Source organism: Scyliorhinus torazame, chromosome 20 (genome assembly GCF_047496885.1).
Source record: "Scyliorhinus torazame isolate Kashiwa2021f chromosome 20, sScyTor2.1, whole genome shotgun sequence".
In the NCBI taxonomy this organism is placed as follows: domain Eukaryota; kingdom Metazoa; phylum Chordata; class Chondrichthyes; order Carcharhiniformes; family Scyliorhinidae; genus Scyliorhinus; species Scyliorhinus torazame.
In genome coordinates this window covers 52,800,269-52,824,402 of record NC_092726.1, presented here as the reverse complement: position 1 = coordinate 52,824,402, position 24,134 = coordinate 52,800,269, and positions in this window count along the sequence as shown.

Here is a 24,134-nt window from a genome sequence, read left to right as displayed (position 1 = left end):
TTCCAGGCCGAGCATGGATATATTTTAAACATCTTCCAGGCCGAGCATGGATATATTTTAAACATCTTCCAGGCCGAGCATGGATATATTTTAAACATCTTCCAGGCCGAGCATGGATAAATTTTAAACATCTTCCAGGCCGAGCATGGATATATTTTAAACATCTTCCAGGCCGAGCATGGATATATTTTAAACATCTTCCAGGCCGAGCATGGATAAATTTTAAACATCTTCCAGGCCGAGCATGGATATATTTTAAACACCTTCCAGGTCGAGCATGGATATATTTTAAACATCTTCTAGGCCGAGCATGGAAATATTTTCAACATCTTCCAGGCCGAGCACGGATATATTTTAAACATCTTCCAGGCCGAGCATGGATATATTTTAAACATCTTCCAGGCCGAGCATGGATATATTTCAAACATTTTCCAGGAAGAGCATGGCTGAAATTTCAACATCTTCCAGGCCGAGCATGGATATATTTTAAACTTCTTCCAGGCCGAGCATGGATATATTTTAAACATCTTCCAGGCCGAGCATGGATATATTTTCAACATCTTCCAGGCCGAGCATGGATATATTTTCAACATCTTCCAGGCCGAGCATGGCCAAAGTTTCAACATCTTCCAGGCCGAGCATGGATATGTTTTAAACATCTTCCAGGCCGAGCATGGATATATTTTATACATCTTCCAGGCCGAGCATGGATATATTTTAGAAATCTTCCAGGCCAAGCATGGATATATTTTAAACATCTTTCAGGCCGAGCATGGATATATTTTAAACACCTTCCAGGCCGGACATGGATATATTTATAACATCTTTAGGCCGAGCATGGATATATTTTAAACATCTTCCAGGCCGAGCATGGATATATTTTAAACATCTTCCAGGTCGAGCATGGATATATTTTAAACATCTTCCAGGCCGAGCATGGATATATTTTCAACATCTTCCAGGCCGAGCATGGCCAAAGTTTCAACATCTTCCAGGCCGAGCATGGATATGTTTTAAACATCTTCCAGGCCGAGCATGGATATATTTTAAACATCTTCCAGGCCTAGCATGGCGAAACTTTCAACATCTTCCAGGCCGAGCATGGATATATTTTAAACATCTTCCAGGCCGAACGTGGATATATTTTCAACATCTTCCAGGCCGAGCATGGATATATTTTAAACATCTTCCAGGCCGAGCATGGATATATTTGAAAGATCTTCCAGGCCGAGCATGGATATATTTTAAACATCTTCCAGGTCGAGCATGGATATATTTTAAACATCTTCCAGGCCGAGCATGGATATATTTTTAACATCTTCCAACCGAGCATGGATTTTTTTTAAACATCTTCCAGGCCGAGCATGGATATATTTTAAACATCTTCCTGGCAGAGCAAGGCTAAACTTTCAACATCTTCCAGGCCGAGCATGGATATATTTGAAACATCTTCCAGGCCGAACATGGATATATTTTAAACATCTTCCAGGCCGAGCATGGCTAAAGTTTCAACAACTTCCCGGCTGAGCATGGTTATATTTTAAACATCTTCCAGGCTGATCATGGATATATTTTAAACATCTTCGAGGCCGAGCATGGCAAAAGTTTCAACATCTTCCAGGCCGAACATGGATATATTTTAAACATCTTTAGGCCGAGCATGGATATATTTTAAACATCTTCCAGGCCGAGCATGGCGAACCTTTCAACATCTTCCAGGCCGAGCATGGATATATTTTAAACACCTTCCAGTTCGAGCATGGATATATTTTAAACATCTTCCAGGCCGAGCATGGATATATTTTAAACATCTTCCAGGCCGAGTATGGATAAATTTTAAACATCTTCCAGGCCGAGCATGGATATATTTTAAACATCTTCCAGGCCGAGCATGGATATATTTTAAACATCTTCCAGGCCGAGCATGGATATATTTTCAACATCTTCCAGGCCGAGCATGGATATATTTTAAACATCTTCCAGGTCAGCATGGATATATTTTAAACATCTTCCCGGCCGAGCATGGATATAATTTAAACATCTTCCAGGCCGAGCATGGATATATTTTAAACATCTCCCAGGTCGAGCATGGATATATTTTAAACATCTTCCAGGCCGAGCATGGATATATTTTTAACATCTTCCAGGCCGAGCATGGATACATTTATGGATATATTTTAAACACCTTCCAGGCCGGACATGGATATATTTATAACATCTTTAGGCCGAGCATGGATATATTTTAAACATCTTCCAGGCCGAGCATGGATATATTTTAAACATCTTCCAGGCCGGACATGGATATATTTATAACATCTTTCGGCCGAGCATGGATATATTTTAAACATCTTCCACGCCGAGCATGGATATATTTTAAACATCTTCCAGGCCGAGCATGGATATATTTTAAACATCTTCCAGGCCGAGCATGGATATATTTTAAACATCTTCCAGGCCGAGCATGGATAAATTTTAAACATCTTCCAGGCCGAGCATGGATATATTTTAAACATCTTCCAGGCCGAGCATGGATATATTTTCAACATCTTCCAGGCCGAGCATGGATATATTTTCAACATCTTCCAGGCCGAGCATGGCCAAAGTTTCAACATCTTCCAGGCCGAGCATGGATATGTTTTAAACATCTTCCAGGCCGAGCATGGATATATTTTATACATCTTCCAGGCCGAGCATGGATATATTTTAGAAATCTTCCAGGCCAAGCATGGATATATTTTAAACATCTTTCAGGCCGAGCATGGATATATTTTAAACACCTTCCAGGCCGGACATGGATATATTTATAACATCTTTAGGCCGAGCATGGATATATTTTAAACATCTTCCAGGCCGAGCATGGATATATTTTAAACATCTTCCAGGTCGAGCATGGATATATTTTAAACATCTTCCAGGCCGAGCATGGATATATTTTCAACATCTTCCAGGCCGAGCATGGCCAAAGTTTCAACATCTTCCAGGCCGAGCATGGATATGTTTTAAACATCTTCCAGGCCGAGCATGGATATATTTTAAACATCTTCCAGGCCGAGCATGGCGAAACTTTCAACATCTTCCAGGCCGAGCATGGATATATTTTAAACATCTTCCAGGCCGAACATGGATATATTTTCAACATCTTCCAGGCCGAGCATGGATATATTTTAAACATCTTCCAGGCCGAGCATGGATATATTTGAAAGATCTTCCAGGCCGAGCATGGATATATTTTAAACATCTTCCAGGTCGAGCATGGATATATTTTAAACATCTTCCAGGCCGAGCATGGATATATTTTTAACATCTTCCAGGCCGAGCATGGATTTTTTTTAAACATCTTCCAGGCCGAGCATGGATATATTTTAAACATCTTCCTGGCCGAGCAAGGCTAAACTTTCAACATCTTCCAGGCCGAGCATGGATATATTTGAAACATCTTCCAGGCCGAACATGGATATATTTTAAACATCTTCCAGGCCGAGCATGGCTAAAGTTTCAACAACTTCCCGGCTGAGCATGGTTATATTTTAAACATCTTCCAGGCTGATCATGGATATATTTTAAACATCTTCGAGGCCGAGCATGGCAAAAGTTTCAACATCTTCCAGGCCGAACATGGATATATTTTAAACATCTTTAGGCCGAGCATGGATATATTTTAAACATCTTCCAGGCCGAGCATGGCGAAACTTTCAACATCTTCCAGGCCGAGCATGGATATATTTTAAACACCTTCCAGGTCGAGCATGGATATATTTTAAACATCTTCCAGGCCGAGCATGGATATATTTTAAACATCTTCCAGGCCGAGTATGGATAAATTTTAAACATCTTCCAGGCCGAGCATGGATATATTTTAAACATCTTCCAGGCCGAGCATGGATATATTTTAAACATCTTCCAGGCCGAGCATGGATATATTTTCAACATCTTCCAGGCCGAGCATGGATATATTTTAAACATCTTCCAGGTCAGCATGGATATATTTTAAACATCTTCCCGGCCGAGCATGGATATAATTTAAACATCTTCCAGGCCGAGCATGGATATATTTTAAACATCTCCCAGGTCGAGCATGGATATATTTTAAACATCTTCCAGGCCGAGCATGGATATATTTTCAACATCTTCCAGGCCGAGCATGGATATATTTTCAACATCTTCCAGGCCGAGCATGGATACATTTATGGATATATTTTAAACACCTTCCAGGCCGGACATGGATATATTTATAACATCTTTAGGCCGAGCATGGATATATTTTAAACATCTTCCAGGCCGAGCATGGATATATTTTAAACATCTTCCAGGCCGGACATGGATATATTTATAACATCTTTCGGCCGAGCATGGATATATTTTAAACATCTTCCACGCCGAGCATGGATATATTTTAAACATCTTCCAGGCCGAGCATGGATATATTTTAAACATCTTCCAGGCCGAGCATGGATATATTTTAAACATCTTCCAGGCCGAGCATGGATAAATTTTAAACATCTTCCAGGCCGAGCATGGATATATTTTAAACATCTTCCAGGCCGAGCATGGATATATTTTAAACATCTTCCAGGCCGAGCATGGATAAATTTTAAACATCTTCCAGGCCGAGCATGGATATATTTTAAACACCTTCCAGGTCGAGCATGGATATATTTTAAACATCTTCTAGGCCGAGCATGGAAATATTTTCAACATCTTCCAGGCCGAGCACGGATATATTTTAAACATCTTCCAGGCCGAGCATGGATATATTTTAAACATCTTCCAGGCCGAGCATGGATATATTTCAAACATTTTCCAGGAAGAGCATGGCTGAAATTTCAACATCTTCCAGGCCGAGCATGGATATATTTTAAACTTCTTCCAGGCCGAGCATGGATATATTTTAAACATCTTCCAGGCCGAGCATGGATATATTTTCAACATCTTCCAGGCCGAGCATGGATATATTTTCAACATCTTCCAGGCCGAGCATGGCCAAAGTTTCAACATCTTCCAGGCCGAGCATTGATATGTTTTAAACATCTTCCAGGCCGAGCATGGATATATTTTATACATCTTCCAGGCCGAGCATGGATATATTTTAGAAATCTTCCAGGCCAAGCATGGATATATTTTAAACATCTTTCAGGCCGAGCATGGATATATTTTAGAAATCTTCCAGGCCAAGCATGGATATATTTTAGAAATCTTCCAGGCCAAGCATGGATATATTTTAAACACCTTCCAGGCCGAGCATGGATATATTTTAAACACCTTCCAGGCCGGACATGGATATATTTATAACATCTTTAGGCCGAGCATGGATATATTTTAAACATCTTCCAGGCCGAGCATGGATATATTTTAAACATCTTCCAGGCCGAGCATGGATATATTTTAAACATCTTCCAGGCCGAGCATGGGTATATTTTAAACATCTTCCAGGCCGAGCATGGATAAATTTTAAACATCTTCCAGGCCGAGCATGGATATATTTTAAACACCTTCCAGGTCGAGCATGGATATATTTTAAACATGTTCTAGGCCGAGCATGGAAATATTTTCAACATCTTCCAGGCCGAGCACGGATAAATTTTAAACATCTTCCAGGCCGAGCAAGGATATATTTTAAACATCTTCCAGGCCGAGCATGGATATATTTTAAACATCTTCCAGGCCGAGCATGGATATATTTTCAACATCTTCCAGGCCGAGCATGGATATATTTTAAACATCTTCCAGGCCGAGCAAGGATAAATTTTAAACATCTTCCAGGCCGAGCATGGATATATTTTAAACATCTTCCAGGCCGAGCATGGATATATTTTCAACATCTTCCAGGCCGACAAGGATATATTTTAGACATCTTCCAGGCCGAGCATGTATATATTTTAAACATCTTCCAGGCCGAGCATGGATATATTTTAAACATCTTCCAGGCCGAGCATCGTTATATTTTAAACATCTTCCAGGCCGAGCATGGATATATTTTGAACATCTTCCAGGCCGAGCATGGATATATTTTAAACATCTTCCTGGCCGAGCAAGGCTAAACTTTCAACATCTTCCAGGCCGAACATGGATATATTTTAAACATCTTCCAGGCCGAGCATGGCTAAAGTTTCAACAACTTCCCGGCTGAGCATGGTTATATTTTAAACATCTTCCAAGCTGATCATGGATAAATTTTAAACATCTTCCAGGCCGAGCATGGATATATTTTAAACACCTTCCAGGTCGAGCATGGATATATTTTAAACATCTTCTAGGCCGAGCATGGAAATATTTTCAACATCTTCCAGGCCGAGCACGGATATATTTTAAAGATCTTCCAGGCCGAGCATGGATATATTTTAAACATCTTCCAGGCCGAGCATGGATATATTTCAAACATTTTCCAGGAAGAGCATGGCTGAAATTTCAACATCTTCCAGGCCGAGCATGGATATATTTTAAACTTCTTCCAGGCCGAGCATGGATATATTATAAACATCTTCCAGGCCGAGCATGGATATATTTTCAACATCTTCCAGGCTGAGCATGGATATATTTTCAACATCTTCCAGGCCGAGCATGGCCAAAGTTTCAACATCTTCCAGGCCGAGCATGGATATGTTTTAAACATCTTCCAGGCCGAGCATGGATATATTTTATACATCTTCCAGGCCGAGCATGGATATATTTTAGAAATCTTCCAGGCCAAGCATGGATATATTTTAAACATCTTTCAGGCCGAGCATGGATATATTTTAAACACCTTCCAGGCCGGACATGGATATATTTATAACATCTTTAGGCCGAGCATGGATATATTTTAAACATCTTCCAGGCCGAGCATGGATATATTTTAAACATCTTCCAGGCCGAGCATGGATATATTTTAAACATCTTCCAGGCCGAGCATGGATATATTTTAAACATCTTCCAGGCCGAGCATGGATAAATTTTAAACATCTTCCAGGCCGAGCATGGATATATTTTAAACACCTTCCAGGTCGAGCATGGATATATTTTAAACATGTTCTAGGCCGAGCATGGAAATATTTTCAACATCTTCCAGGCCGAGCACGGATAAATTTTAAACATCTTCCAGGCCGAGCAAGGATATATTTTAAACATCTTCCAGGCCGAGCATGGATATATTTTAAACATCTTCCAGGCCGAGCATGGATATATTTTCAACATCTTCCAGGCCGAGCATGGATATATTTTAAACATCTTCCAGGCCGAGCAAGGATAAATTTTAAACATCTTCCAGGCCGAGCATGGATATATTTTAAACATCTTCCAGGCCGAGCATGGATATATTTTAAACATCTTCCAGGCCGAGCATGGTTATATTTTAAACATCTTCCAGGCCGAGCATGGATATATTTTAAACATCTTCCAGGCCGAGCATGGATATATTTTAAACATCTTCCAGGCCGAGCATGGATATATTTTCAACATCTTCCAGGCCGAGCATGGATATATTTTAAACATCTTCCAGGTCAGCATGGATATATTTTAAAAATCTTCCAGGCCGAGCATGGATATAATTTAAACATCTTCCAGGCCGAGCATGGATATATTTTAAACATCTTCCAGGTCGAGCATGGATATATTTTAAACATCTTCCAGGCCGAGCATGGATATATTTTTAACATCTTCCAGGCCGAGCATGGATACATTTATGGATATATTTTAAACACCTTCCAGGCCGGACATGGATATATTTATAACATCTTTAGGCCGAGCATGGATATATTTTAAACATCTTCCAGGCCGAGCATGGATATATTTTAAACACCTTCCAGGCCGGACATGGATATATTTATAACATCTTTAGGCCGAGCATGGATATATTTTAAACATCTTCCAGGCCGAGCAAGGATAAATTTTAAACATCTTCCAGGCCGAGCATGGATATATTTTAAACATCTTCCAGGCCGAGCAAGGATAAATTTTAAACATCTTCCAGGCCGAGCATGGATATATTTTAAACATCTTCCAGGCCGAGCATGGATATATTTTCAACATCTTCCAGGCCGACAAGGATATATTTTAGATATCTTCCAGGCCGAGCATGGATATATTTTAAACATCTTCCCGGCCGAGCATGGCGAAACTTTCAACATCTTCCAGGCCGAGCATGGATATATTTTAAACATCTTCCAGGCCGAGCATGGATATATTTTAAACATCTTCCAGGCCGAGCATGGATATATTTTAAACATCTTCCAGGTCAGCATGGATATATTTTAAAAATCTTCCAGGCCGAGCATGGATATAATTTAAACATCTTCCAGGCCGAGCATGGATATATTTTAAACATCTTCCAGGTCGAGCATGGATATATTTTAAACATCTTCCAGGCCGAGCATGGATATATTTTTAACATCTTCCAGGCCGAGCATGGATATATTTTAAATATCTTCCAGGCCGAGCATGGATACATTTATGGATATATTTTAAACACCTTCCAGGCCGGACATGGATATATTTATAACATCTTTAGGCCGAGCATGGATATATTTTAAACATCTTCCAGGCCGAGCATGGATATATTTTAAACATCTTCCAGGCCGAGCATGGATATATTTTAAACATCTTCCAGGCCGAGCATGGATATATTTTAAACATCTTCCAGGCCGAGCATGGATAAATTTTAAACATCTTCCAGGCCGAGCATGGATATATTTTAAACATCTTCCAGGCCGAGCATGGATATATTTTAAACATCTTCCAGGCCGAGCATGGATAAATTTTAAACATCTTCCAGGCCGAGCATGGATATATTTTAAACACCTTCCAGGTCGAGCATGGATATATTTTAAACATCTTCTAGGCCGAGCATGGAAATATTTTCAACATCTTCCAGGCCGAGCACGGATATATTTTAAACATCTTCCAGGCCGAGCATGGATATATTTTAAACATCTTCCAGGCCGAGCATGGATATATTTCAAACATTTTCCAGGAAGAGCATGGCTGAAATTTCAACATCTTCCAGGCCGAGCATGGATATATTTTAAACTTCTTCCAGGCCGAGCATGGATATATTTTAAACATCTTCCAGGCCGAGCATGGATATATTTTCAACATCTTCCAGGCCGAGCATGGATATATTTTCAACATCTTCCAGGCCGAGCACGGCCAAAGTTTCAACATCTTCCAGGCCGAGCATGGATATGTTTTAAACATCTTCCAGGCCGAGCATGGATATATTTTATACATCTTCCAGGCCGAGCATGGATATATTTTAGAAATCTTCCAGGCCAAGCATGGATATATTTTAAACATCTTTCAGGCCGAGCATGGATATATTTTAAACACCTTCCAGGCCGGACATGGATATATTTATAACATCTTTAGGCCGAGCATGGATATATTTTAAACATCTTCCAGGCCGAGCATGGATATATTTTAAACATCTTCCAGGCCGAGCATGGATATATTTTAAACATCTTCCAGGCCGAGCATGGATATATTTTAAACATCTTCCAGGCCGAGCATGGATAAATTTTAAACATCTTCCAGGCCGAGCATGGATATATTTTAAACACCTTCCAGGTCGAGCATGGATATATTTTAAACATGTTCTAGGCCGAGCATGGAAATATTTTCAACATCTTCCAGGCCGAGCACGGATATATTTTAAACATCTTCCAGGCCGAGCATGGATATATTTTAAACATCTTCCAGGCCGAGCATGGATATATTTTAAACATCTTCCAGGCCGAGCATGGATATATTTTCAACATCTTCCAGGCCGAGCATGGATATATTTTAAACATCTTCCAGGCCGAGCAAGGATAAATTTTAAACATCTTCCAGGCCGAGCATGGATATATTTTAAACATCTTCCAGGCCGAGCATGGATATATTTTCAACATCTTCCAGGCCGAGCATGGATATATTTTAGACATCTTCCAGGCCGAGCATGTATATATTTTAAACATATTCCAGGCCGAGCATGGATATATTTTAAACATCTTCCAGGCCGAGCATGGCTAAAGTTCAACAACTTCCCGGCCGAGCATGGTTATATTTTAAACATCTTCCAGGCCGAGCATGGATATATTTTAAACATCTTCCAGGCCGAGCATGGATAAATTTTCAACATCTTCCAGGCCGAGCATGGATATATTTTAGACATCTTCCAGGCCGAGCATGTATATATTTTAAACATCTTCCAGGCCGAGCATGGATATATTTTAAACATCTTCCAGGCCGAGCATGGAAATATTTTCAACATCTTCCAGGCCGAGCACGGATATATTTTAAACATCTTCCAGGCCGAGCATGGATATATTTTAAACATCTTCCAGGAAGAGCATGGATATATTTTAAACATCTTCCAGGCCGAGCATGGATATATTTTAAACATCTTCCTGGCCGAGCAAGGCTAAACTTTCAACATCTTCCAGGCCGAGCATGGATATATTTTAAACATCTTCCAGGCCGAACATGGATATATTTTAAACATCTTCGAGGCCGAGCATGGCAAAAGTTTCAACATCTTCCAGGCCGAACATGGATATATTTTAAACATCTTTAGGCCGAGCATGGATATATTTTAATCAACTTCCAGGCCGAGCATGGCGAAACTATCAACATCTTCCAGGCCGAGCATGGATATATTTTAAACATCTTCCAGGCCGAGCATGGATATATTTTAAACATCTTCCAGGCCGAGTATGGATAAATTTTAAACATCTTCCAGGCCGAGAATGGATATATTTTAAACATCTTCCAGGCCGAGAATGGATATATTTTAACCATCTTCCAGGCCGAGCATGGATATATTTTCAACATCTTCCAGGCCGAGCATGGATATATTTTAAACATCTTCCAGGCCAAGCATGGATATATTTTAAACATCTTTCAGGCCGAGCATGGATATATTTTAAACACCTTCCAGGCCGGACATGGATATATTTATAACATCTTTAGGCCGAGTATGGATATATTTTAAACATCTTCCAGGCCGAGCATGGATATATTTTAAACATCTTCCAGGCCGAGCATGGATATATTTTAAACATCTTCCAGGCCGAGCATGGATATATTTTAAACATCTTCCAGGCCGAGCATGGATAAATTTTAAACATCTTCCAGGCCGAGCATGGATATATTTTAAACACCTTCCAGGTCGAGCATGGATATATTTTAAACATGTTCTAGGCCGAGCATGGAAATATTTTCAACATCTTCCAGGCCGAGCACGGATATATTTTAAACATCTTCCAGGCCGAGCATGGATATATTTTAAACATCTTCCAGGCCGAGCATGGATATATTTTAAACATCTTCCAGGCCGAGCATGGATATATTTTAAACATCTTCCAGGCCGAGCATGGATATATTTTAAACATCTTCCAGGCCGAGCAAGGATAAATTTTAAACATCTTCCATGCCGAGCATGGATATATTTTAAACATCTTCCAGGCCGAGCATGGATATATTTTCAACATCTTCCAGGCCGAGCATGGATATATTTTAGACATCTTCCAGGCAGAGCATGTATATATTTTAAACATGTTCCAGGCCGAGCATGGATATATTTTAAACATCTTCCAGGCCGAGCATGGCTAAAGTTCAACAACTTCCCGGCCGAGCATGGTTATATTTTAAACATCTTCCAGGCCGAGCATGGATATATTTTAAACATCTTCCAGGCCGAGCATGGATATATTTTCAACATCTTCCAGGCCGAGCATGGATATATTTTAGACATCTTCCAGGCCGAGCATGTATATATTTTAAACATCTTCCAGGCCGAGCATGGATATATTTTAAACATCTTCTAGGCCGAGCATGGAAATATTTTCAACATCTTCCAGGCCGAGCACGGATATATTTTAAACATCTTCCAGGCCGAGCATGGATATATTTTAAACATCTTCCAGGAAGAGCATGGATATATTTTAAACATCTTCCAGGCCGAGCATGGATATATTTTTAACATCTTCCAGGCCGAGCCTGGATTTTTTTTAAACATCTTCCAGGCCGAGCATGGATATATTTTAAACATCTTCCTGGCCGAGCAAGGCTAAACTTTCAACATCTTCCAGGCCGAGCATGGATATATTTTAAACATCTTCCAGGCCGAACATGGATATATTTTAAACATCTTCCAGGCCGAGCATGGCTAAAGTTTCAACAACTTCCCGGCTGAGCATGGTTATATTTTAAACATCTTCCAGGCTGATCATGGATATATTTTAAACATCTTCGAGGCCGAGCATGGCAAAAGTTTCAACATCTTCCAGGCCGAACATGGATATATTTTAAACATCTTTAGGTCGAGCATGGATATATTTTAAACATCTTCCAGGCCGAGCATGGATATATTTTAAACATCTTCCAGGCCGAGCAAGGATAAATTTTAAACATCTTCCAGGCCGAGCATGGATATATTTTAAACATCTTCCAGGCCGAGCATGGATATATTTTCAACATCTTCCAGGCCGAGCATGGATATATTTTAGACATCTTCCAGGCCGAGCATGTATATATTTTAAACATATTCCAGGCCGAGCATGGATATATTTTAAACATCTTCCAGGCCGAGCATGGCTAAAGTTCAACAACTTCCCGGCCGAGCATGGTTATATTTTAAACATCTTCCAGGCCGAGCATGGATATATTTTAAACATCTTCCAGGCCGAGCATGGATAAATTTTCAACATCTTCCAGGCCGAGCATGGATATATTTTAGACATCTTCCAGGCCGAGCATGTATATATTTTAAACATCTTCCAGGCCGAGCATGGATATATTTTAAACATCTTCCAGGCCGAGCATGGAAATATTTTCAACATCTTCCAGGCCGAGCACGGATATATTTTAAACATCTTCCAGGCCGAGCATGGATATATTTTAAACATCTTCCAGGAAGAGCATGGATATATTTTAAACATCTTCCAGGCCGAGCATGGATATATTTTAAACATCTTCCTGGCCGAGCAAGGCTAAACTTTCAACATCTTCCAGGCCGAGCATGGATATATTTTAAACATCTTCCAGGCCGAACATGGATATATTTTAAACATCTTCGAGGCCGAGCATGGCAAAAGTTTCAACATCTTCCAGGCCGAACATGGATATATTTTAAACATCTTTAGGCCGAGCATGGATATATTTTAATCAACTTCCAGGCCGAGCATGGCGAAACTATCAACATCTTCCAGGCCGAGCATGGATATATTTTAAACATCTTCCAGGCCGAGCATGGATATATTTTAAACATCTTCCAGGCCGAGTATGGATAAATTTTAAACATCTTCCAGGCCGAGAATGGATATATTTTAAACATCTTCCAGGCCGAGAATGGATATATTTTAACCATCTTCCAGGCCGAGCATGGATATATTTTCAACATCTTCCAGGCCGAGCATGGATATATTTTAAACATCTTCCAGGCCAAGCATGGATATATTTTAAACATCTTTCAGGCCGAGCATGGATATATTTTAAACACCTTCCAGGCCGGACATGGATATATTTATAACATCTTTAGGCCGAGTATGGATATATTTTAAACATCTTCCAGGCCGAGCATGGATATATTTTAAACATCTTCCAGGCCGAGCATGGATATATTTTAAACATCTTCCAGGCCGAGCATGGATATATTTTAAACATCTTCCAGGCCGAGCATGGATAAATTTTAAACATCTTCCAGGCCGAGCATGGATATATTTTAAACACCTTCCAGGTCGAGCATGGATATATTTTAAACATGTTCTAGGCCGAGCATGGAAATATTTTCAACATCTTCCAGGCCGAGCACGGATATATTTTAAACATCTTCCAGGCCGAGCATGGATATATTTTAAACATCTTCCAGGCCGAGCATGGATATATTTTAAACATCTTCCAGGCCGAGCATGGATATATTTTAAACATCTTCCAGGCCGAGCATGGATATATTTTAAACATCTTCCAGGCCGAGCAAGGATAAATTTTAAACATCTTCCATGCCGAGCATGGATATATTTTAAACATCTTCCAGGCCGAGCATGGATATATTTTCAACATCTTCCAGGCCGAGCATGGATATATTTTAGACATCTTCCAGGCAGAGCATGTATATATTTTAAACATGTTCCAGGCCGAGCATGGATATATTTTAAACATCTTCCAGGCCGAGCATGGCTAAAGTTCAACAACTTCCCGGCCGAGCATGGTTATATTTTAAACATCTTCCAGGCCGAGCATGGATATATTTTAAACATCTTCCAGGCCGAGCATGGATATATTTTCAACATCTTCCAGGCCGAGCATGGATATATTTTAGACATCTTCCAGGCCGAGCATGTATATATTTTAAACATCTTCCAGGCCGAGCATGGATATATTTTAAACATCTTCTAGGCCGAGCATGGAAATATTTTCAACATCTTCCAGGCCGAGCACGGATATATTTTAAACATCTTCCAGGCCGAGCATGGATATATTTTAAACATCTTCCAGGAAGAGCATGGATATATTTTAAACATCTTCCAGGCCGAGCATGGATATATTTTTAACATCTTCCAGGCCGAGCCTGGATTTTTTTTAAACATCTTCCAGGCCGAGCATGGATATATTTTAAACATCTTCCTGGCCGAGCAAGGCTAAACTTTCAACATCTTCCAGGCCGAGCATGGATATATTTTAAACATCTTCCAGGCCGAACATGGATATATTTTAAACATCTTCCAGGCCGAGCATGGCTAAAGTTTCAACAACTTCCCGGCTGAGCATGGTTATATTTTAAACATCTTCCAGGCTGATCATGGATATATTTTAAACATCTTCGAGGCCGAGCATGGCAAAAGTTTCAACATCTTCCAGGCCGAACATGGATATATTTTAAACATCTTTAGGTCGAGCATGGATATATTTTAAACATCTTCCAGGCCGAGCATGGATATATTTTAAACATCTTCCAGGCCGAGCAAGGATAAATTTTAAACATCTTCCAGGCCGAGCATGGATATATTTTAAACATCTTCCAGGCCGAGCATGGATATATTTTCAACATCTTCCAGGCCGAGCATGGATATATTTTAGACATCTTCCAGGCCGAGCATGTATATATTTTAAACATATTCCAGGCCGAGCATGGATATATTTTAAACATCTTCCAGGCCGAGCATGGCTAAAGTTCAACAACTTCCCGGCCGAGCATGGTTATATTTTAAACATCTTCCAGGCCGAGCATGGATATATTTTAAACATCTTCCAGGCCGAGCATGGATAAATTTTCAACATCTTCCAGGCCGAGCATGGATATATTTTAGACATCTTCCAGGCCGAGCATGTATATATTTTAAACATCTTCCAGGCCGAGCATGGATATATTTTAAACATCTTCCAGGCCGAGCATGGAAATATTTTCAACATCTTCCAGGCCGAGCACGGATATATTTTAAACATCTTCCAGGCCGAGCATGGATATATTTTAAACATCTTCCAGGAAGAGCATGGATATATTTTAAACATCTTCCAGGCCGAGCATGGATATATTTTAAACATCTTCCTGGCCGAGCAAGGCTAAACTTTCAACATCTTCCAGGCCGAGCATGGATATATTTTAAACATCTTCCAGGCCGAACATGGATATATTTTAAACATCTTCGAGGCCGAGCATGGCAAAAGTTTCAACATCTTCCAGGCCGAACATGGATATATTTTAAACATCTTTAGGCCGAGCATGGATATATTTTAATCAACTTCCAGGCCGAGCATGGCGAAACTATCAACATCTTCCAGGCCGAGCATGGATATATTTTAAACATCTTCCAGGCCGAGCATGGATATATTTTAAACATCTTCCAGGCCGAGTATGGATAAATTTTAAACATCTTCCAGGCCGAGAATGGATATATTTTAAACATCTTCCAGGCCGAGAATGGATATATTTTAAACATCTTCCAGGCCGAGCATGGATATATTTTCAACATCTTCCAGGCCGAGCATGGATATATTTTAAACATCTTCCAGGCCAAGCATGGATATATTTTAAACATCTTTCAGGCCGAGCATGGATATATTTTAAACACCTTCCAGGCCGGACATGGATATATTTATAACATCTTTAGGCCGAGTATGGATATATTTTAAACATCTTCCAGGCCGAGCATGGATATATTTTAAACATCTTCCAGGCCGAGCATGGATATATTTTAAACATCTTCCAGGCCGAGCATGGATATATTTTAAACATCTTCCAGGCCGAGCATGGATAAATTTTAAACATCTTCCAGGCCGAGCATGGATATATTTTAAACACCTTCCAGGTCGAGCATGGATATATTTTAAACATGTTCTAGGCCGAGCATGGAAATATTTTCAACATCTTCCAGGCCGAGCACGGATATATTTTAAACATCTTCCAGGCCGAGCATGGATATATTTTAAACATCTTCCAGGCCGAGCATGGATATATTTTAAACATCTTCCAGGCCGAGCATGGATATATTTTAAACATCTTCCAGGCCGAGCATGGATATATTTTAAACATCTTCCAGGCCGAGCAAGGATAAATTTTAAACATCTTCCATGCCGAGCATGGATATATTTTAAACATCTTCCAGGCCGAGCATGGATATATTTTCAACATCTTCCAGGCCGAGCATGGATATATTTTAGACATCTTCCAGGCAGAGCATGTATATATTTTAAACATGTTCCAGGCCGAGCATGGATATATTTTAAACATCTTCCAGGCCGAGCATGGCTAAAGTTCAACAACTTCCCGGCCGAGCATGGTTATATTTTAAACATCTTCCAGGCCGAGCATGGATATATTTTAAACATCTTCCAGGCCGAGCATGGATATATTTTCAACATCTTCCAGGCCGAGCATGGATATATTTTAGACATCTTCCAGGCCGAGCATGTATATATTTTAAACATCTTCCAGGCCGAGCATGGATATATTTTAAACATCTTCTAGGCCGAGCATGGAAATATTTTCAACATCTTCCAGGCCGAGCACGGATATATTTTAAACATCTTCCAGGCCGAGCATGGATATATTTTAAACATCTTCCAGGAAGAGCATGGATATATTTTAAACATCTTCCAGGCCGAGCATGGATATATTTTTAACGTCTTCCAGGCCGAGCCTGGATTTTTTTTAAACATCTTCCAGGCCGAGCATGGATATATTTTAAACAACTTCCTGGCCGAGCAAGGCTAAACTTTCAACATCTTCCAGGCCGAGCATGGATATATTTTAAACATCTTCCAGGCCGAACATGGATATATTTTAAACATCTTCCAGGCCGAGCATGGCTAAAGTTTCAACAACTTCCCGGCTGAGCATGGTTATATTTTAAACATCTTCCAGGCTGATCATGGATATATTTTAAACATCTTCGAGGCCGAGCATGGCAAAAGTTTCAACATCTTCCAGGCCGAACATGGATATATTTTAAACATCTTTAGGTCGAGCATGGATATATTTTAAACATCTTCCAGGCCGAGCATGGATATATTTTAAACATCTTCCAGGCCGAGCATGGATATATTTTAAACATCTTCCAGGCCGAGCATGGATATATTTTAAACATCTTCCAGGCCGAGCATGGATATATTTTAAACATCTTCCAGGCCGAGTATTGATAAATTTTAAACATCTTCCAGGCAGAGCATGGATATATTTTAAACATCTTCCAGGCCGAGCATGGATATATTTTAAACATCTTCCAGGCCGAGCATGGATATATTTTCAACATCTTCCAGGCCGAGCATGTATATATTTTAAACATCTTCCAGGTCAGCATGGATATATTTTAAACATCTTCCAGGCCGAGCATGGATATAATTTAAACATCTTCCAGGCCGAGCATGGATATATTTTAAACATCTTCCAGGCCGAGCATGGATATATTTTTAACATCTTCCAGGCCGAGCATGGATATATTTTTAACATCTTCCAGGCCGAGCATGGATACATTTTAAACATCTTCCAGGCCGAGCATGGATATATTTTAAACTTCTTCCAGGCCGAGCATGGATATATTTTAAACATCTTCCAGGCCGAGCATGGATATATTTTCAACATCTTCCAGGCCGAGCATGGATATATTTTCAACATCTTCCAGGCCGAGCATGGCCAAAGTTTCAACATCTTCCAGGCCGAGCATGGATATGTTTTAAACATCTTCCAGGCCGAGCATGGATATATTTTATTCATCTTCCAGGCCGAGCATGGATATATTTTAGAAATCTTCCAGGCCAAGCATGGATATATTTTAACCATCTTTCAGGCCGAGCATGGATATATTTTAAACACCTTCCAGGCCGCACATGGATATATTTATAACATCTTTAGGCCGAGCATGGATATATTTTAAACATCTTCCAGGCCGAGCATGGATATATTTTAAACATCTTCCAGGCCGAGCATGGATATATTTTATACATCTTCCAGGCCGAGCATGGATATATTTTAAACATCTTCCAGGCCGAGCATGGATAAATTTTAAACATCTTCCAGGCCGAGCATGGATATATTTTAAACACCTTCCAGGTCGAGCATGGATATATTTTAATCATCTTCTAGGCCGAGCATGGAAATATTTTCAACATCTTCCAGGCCGAGCATGGATATATTTTAGACATCTTCCAGGCCGAGCATGTATATATTTTAAACATATTCCAGGCCGAGCATGGATATATTTTAAACATCTTCCAGGCCGAGCATGGCTAAAGTTCAACAACTTCCCGGCCGAGCATGGTTATATTTTAAACATCTTCCAGGCCGAGCATGGATATATTTTAAACATCTTCCAGGCCGAGCATGGATAAATTTTCAACATCTTCCAGGCCGAGCATGGATATATTTTAGACATCTTCCAGGCCGAGCATGTATATATTTTAAACATCTTCCAGGCCGAGCATGGATATATTTTAAACATCTTCCAGGCCGAGCATGGAAATATTTTCAACATCTTCCAGGCCGAGCACGGATATATTTTAAACATCTTCCAGGCCGAGCATGGATATATTTTAAACATCTTCCAGGAAGAGCATGGATATATTTTAAACATCTTCCAGGCCGAGCATGGATATATTTTAAACATCTTCCTGGCCGAGCAAGGCTAAACTTTCAACATCTTCCAGGCCGAGCATGGATATATTTTAAACATCTTCCAGGCCGAACATGGATATATTTTAAACATCTTCGAGGCCGAGCATGGCAAAAGTTTCAACATCTTCCAGGCCGAACATGGATATATTTTAAACATCTTTAGGCCGAGCATGGATATATTTTAATCAACTTCCAGGCCGAGCATGGCGAAACTATCAACATCTTCCAGGCCGAGCATGGATATATTTTAAACATCTTCCAGGCCGAGCATGGATATATTTTAAACATCTTCCAGGCCGAGTATGGATAAATTTTAAACATCTTCCAGGCCGAGAATGGATATATTTTAAACATCTTCCAGGCCGAGAATGGATATATTTTAAACATCTTCCAGGCCGAGCATGGATATATTTTCAACATCTTCCAGGCCGAGCATGGATATATTTTAAACATCTTCCAGGCCAAGCATGGATATATTTTAAACATCTTTCAGGCCGAGCATGGATATATTTTAAACACCTTCCAGGCCGGACATGGATATATTTATAACATCTTTAGGCCGAGTATGGATATATTTTAAACATCTTCCAGGCCGAGCATGGATATATTTTAAACATCTTCCAGGCCGAGCATGGATATATTTTAAACATCTTCCAGGCCGAGCATGGATATATTTTAAACATCTTCCAGGCCGAGCATGGATAAATTTTAAACATCTTCCAGGCCGAGCATGGATATATTTTAAACACCTTCCAGGTCGAGCATGGATATATTTTAAACATGTTCTAGGCCGAGCATGGAAATATTTTCAACATCTTCCAGGCCGAGCACGGATATATTTTAAACATCTTCCAGGCCGAGCATGGATATATTTTAAACATCTTCCAGGCCGAGCATGGATATATTTTAAACATCTTCCAGGCCGAGCATGGATATATTTTAAACATCTTCCAGGCCGAGCATGGATATATTTTAAACATCTTCCAGGCCGAGCAAGGATAAATTTTAAACATCTTCCATGCCGAGCATGGATATATTTTAAACATCTTCCAGGCCGAGCATGGATATATTTTCAACATCTTCCAGGCCGAGCATGGATATATTTTAGACATCTTCCAGGCAGAGCATGTATATATTTTAAACATGTTCCAGGCCGAGCATGGATATATTTTAAACATCTTCCAGGCCGAGCATGGCTAAAGTTCAACAACTTCCCGGCCGAGCATGGTTATATTTTAAACATCTTCCAGGCCGAGCATGGATATATTTTAAACATCTTCCAGGCCGAGCATGGATATATTTTCAACATCTTCCAGGCCGAGCATGGATATATTTTAGACATCTTCCAGGCCGAGCATGTATATATTTTAAACATCTTCCAGGCCGAGCATGGATATATTTTAAACATCTTCTAGGCCGAGCATGGAAATATTTTCAACATCTTCCAGGCCGAGCACGGATATATTTTAAACATCTTCCAGGCCGAGCATGGATATATTTTAAACATCTTCCAGGAAGAGCATGGATATATTTTAAACATCTTCCAGGCCGAGCATGGATATATTTTTAACGTCTTCCAGGCCGAGCCTGGATTTTTTTTAAACATCTTCCAGGCCGAGCATGGATATATTTTAAACAACTTCCTGGCCGAGCAAGGCTAAACTTTCAACATCTTCCAGGCCGAGCATGGATATATTTTAAACATCTTCCAGGCCGAACATGGATATATTTTAAACATCTTCCAGGCCGAGCATGGCTAAAGTTTCAACAACTTCCCGGCTGAGCATGGTTATATTTTAAACATCTTCCAGGCTGATCATGGATATATTTTAAACATCTTCGAGGCCGAGCATGGCAAAAGTTTCAACATCTTCCAGGCCGAACATGGATATGTTTTAAACATCTTCCAGGCCGAGCATGGATATATTTTATTCATCTTCCAGGCCGAGCATGGATATATTTTAGAAATCTTCCAGGCCAAGCATGGATATATTTTAACCATCTTTCAGGCCGAGCATGGATATATTTTAAACACCTTCCAGGCCGCACATGGATATATTTATAACATCTTTAGGCCGAGCATGGATATATTTTAAACATCTTCCAGGCCGAGCATGGATATATTTTAAACATCTTCCAGGCCGAGCATGGATATATTTTATACATCTTCCAGGCCGAGCATGGATATATTTTAAACATCTTCCAGGCCGAGCATGGATAAATTTTAAACATCTTCCAGGCCGAGCATGGATATATTTTAAACACCTTCCAGGTCGAGCATGGATATATTTTAATCATCTTCTAGGCCGAGCATGGAAATATTTTCAACATCTTCCAGGCCGAGCATGGATATATTTTAGACATCTTCCAGGCCGAGCATGTATATATTTTAAACATATTCCAGGCCGAGCATGGATATATTTTAAACATCTTCCAGGCCGAGCATGGCTAAAGTTCAACAACTTCCCGGCCGAGCATGGTTATATTTTAAACATCTTCCAGGCCGAGCATGGATATATTTTAAACATCTTCCAGGCCGAGCATGGATAAATTTTCAACATCTTCCAGGCCGAGCATGGATATATTTTAGACATCTTCCAGGCCGAGCATGTATATATTTTAAACATCTTCCAGGCCGAGCATGGATATATTTTAAACATCTTCCAGGCCGAGCATGGAAATATTTTCAACATCTTCCAGGCCGAGCACGGATATATTTTAAACATCTTCCAGGCCGAGCATGGATATATTTTAAACATCTTCCAGGAAGAGCATGGATATATTTTAAACATCTTCCAGGCCGAGCATGGATATATTTTAAACATCTTCCTGGCCGAGCAAGGCTAAACTTTCAACATCTTCCAGGCCGAGCATGGATATATTTTAAACATCTTCCAGGCCGAACATGGATATATTTTAAACATCTTCGAGGCCGAGCATGGCAAAAGTTTCAACATCTTCCAGGCCGAACATGGATATATTTTAAACATCTTTAGGCCGAGCATGGATATATTTTAATCAACTTCCAGGCCGAGCATGGCGAAACTATCAACATCTTCCAGGCCGAGCATGGATATATTTTAAACATCTTCCAGGCCGAGCATGGATATATTTTAAACATCTTCCAGGCCGAGTATGGATAAATTTTAAACATCTTCCAGGCCGAGAATGGATATATTTTAAACATCTTCCAGGCCGAGAATGGATATATTTTAAACATCTTCCAGGCCGAGCATGGATATATTTTCAACATCTTCCAGGCCGAGCATGGATATATTTTAAACATCTTCCAGGCCAAGCATGGATATATTTTAAACATCTTTCAGGCCGAGCATGGATATATTTTAAACACCTTCCAGGCCGGACATGGATATATTTATAACATCTTTAGGCCGAGTATGGATATATTTTAAACATCTTCCAGGCCGAGCATGGATATATTTTAAACATCTTCCAGGCCGAGCATGGATATATTTTAAACATCTTCCAGGCCGAGCATGGATATATTTTAAACATCTTCCAGGCCGAGCATGGATAAATTTTAAACATCTTCCAGGCCGAGCATGGATATATTTTAAACACCTTCCAGGTCGAGCATGGATATATTTTAAACATGTTCTAGGCCGAGCATGGAAATATTTTCAACATCTTCCAGGCCGAGCACGGATATATTTTAAACATCTTCCAGGCCGAGCATGGATATATTTTAAACATCTTCCAGGCCGAGCATGGATATATTTTAAACATCTTCCAGGCCGAGCATGGATATATTTTAAACATCTTCCAGGCCGAGCATGGATATATTTTAAACATCTTCCAGGCCGAGCAAGGATAAATTTTAAACATCTTCCATGCCGAGCATGGATATATTTTAAACATCTTCCAGGCCGAGCATGGATATATTTTCAACATCTTCCAGGCCGAGCATGGATATATTTTAGACATCTTCCAGGCAGAGCATGTATATATTTTAAACATGTTCCAGGCCGAGCATGGATATATTTTAAACATCTTCCAGGCCGAGCATGGCTAAAGTTCAACAACTTCCCGGCCGAGCATGGTTATATTTTAAACATCTTCCAGGCCGAGCATGGATATATTTTAAACATCTTCCAGGCCGAGCATGGATATATTTTCAACATCTTCCAGGCCGAGCATGGATATATTTTAGACATCTTCCAGGCCGAGCATGTATATATTTTAAACATCTTCCAGGCCGAGCATGGATATATTTTAAACATCTTCTAGGCCGAGCATGGAAATATTTTCAACATCTTCCAGGCCGAGCACGGATATATTTTAAACATCTTCCAGGCCGAGCATGGATATATTTTAAACATCTTCCAGGAAGAGCATGGATATATTTTAAACATCTTCCAGGCCGAGCATGGATATATTTTTAACGTCTTCCAGGCCGAGCCTGGATTTTTTTTAAACATCTTCCAGGCCGAGCATGGATATATTTTAAACAACTTCCTGGCCGAGCAAGGCTAAACTTTCAACATCTTCCAGGCCGAGCATGGATATATTTTAAACATCTTCCAGGCCGAACATGGATATATTTTAAACATCTTCCAGGCCGAGCATGGCTAAAGTTTCAACAACTTCCCGGCTGAGCATGGTTATATTTTAAACATCTTCCAGGCTGATCATGGATATATTTTAAACATCTTCGAGGCCGAGCATGGCAAAAGTTTCAACATCTTCCAGGCCGAACATGGATATATTTTAAACATCTTTAGGTCGAGCATGGATATATTTTAAACATCTTCCAGGCCGAGCATGGATATATTTTAAACATCTTCCAGGCCGAGCATGGATATATTTTAAACATCTTCCAGGCCGAGCATGGATATATTTTAAACATCTTCCAGGCCGAGCATGGATATATTTTAAACATCTTCCAGGCCGAGTATTGATAAATTTTAAACATCTTCCAGGCAGAGCATGGATATATTTTAAACATCTTCCAGGCCGAGCATGGATATATTTTAAACATCTTCCAGGCCGAGCATGGATATATTTTCAACATCTTCCAGGCCGAGCATGTATATATTTTAAACATCTTCCAGGTCAG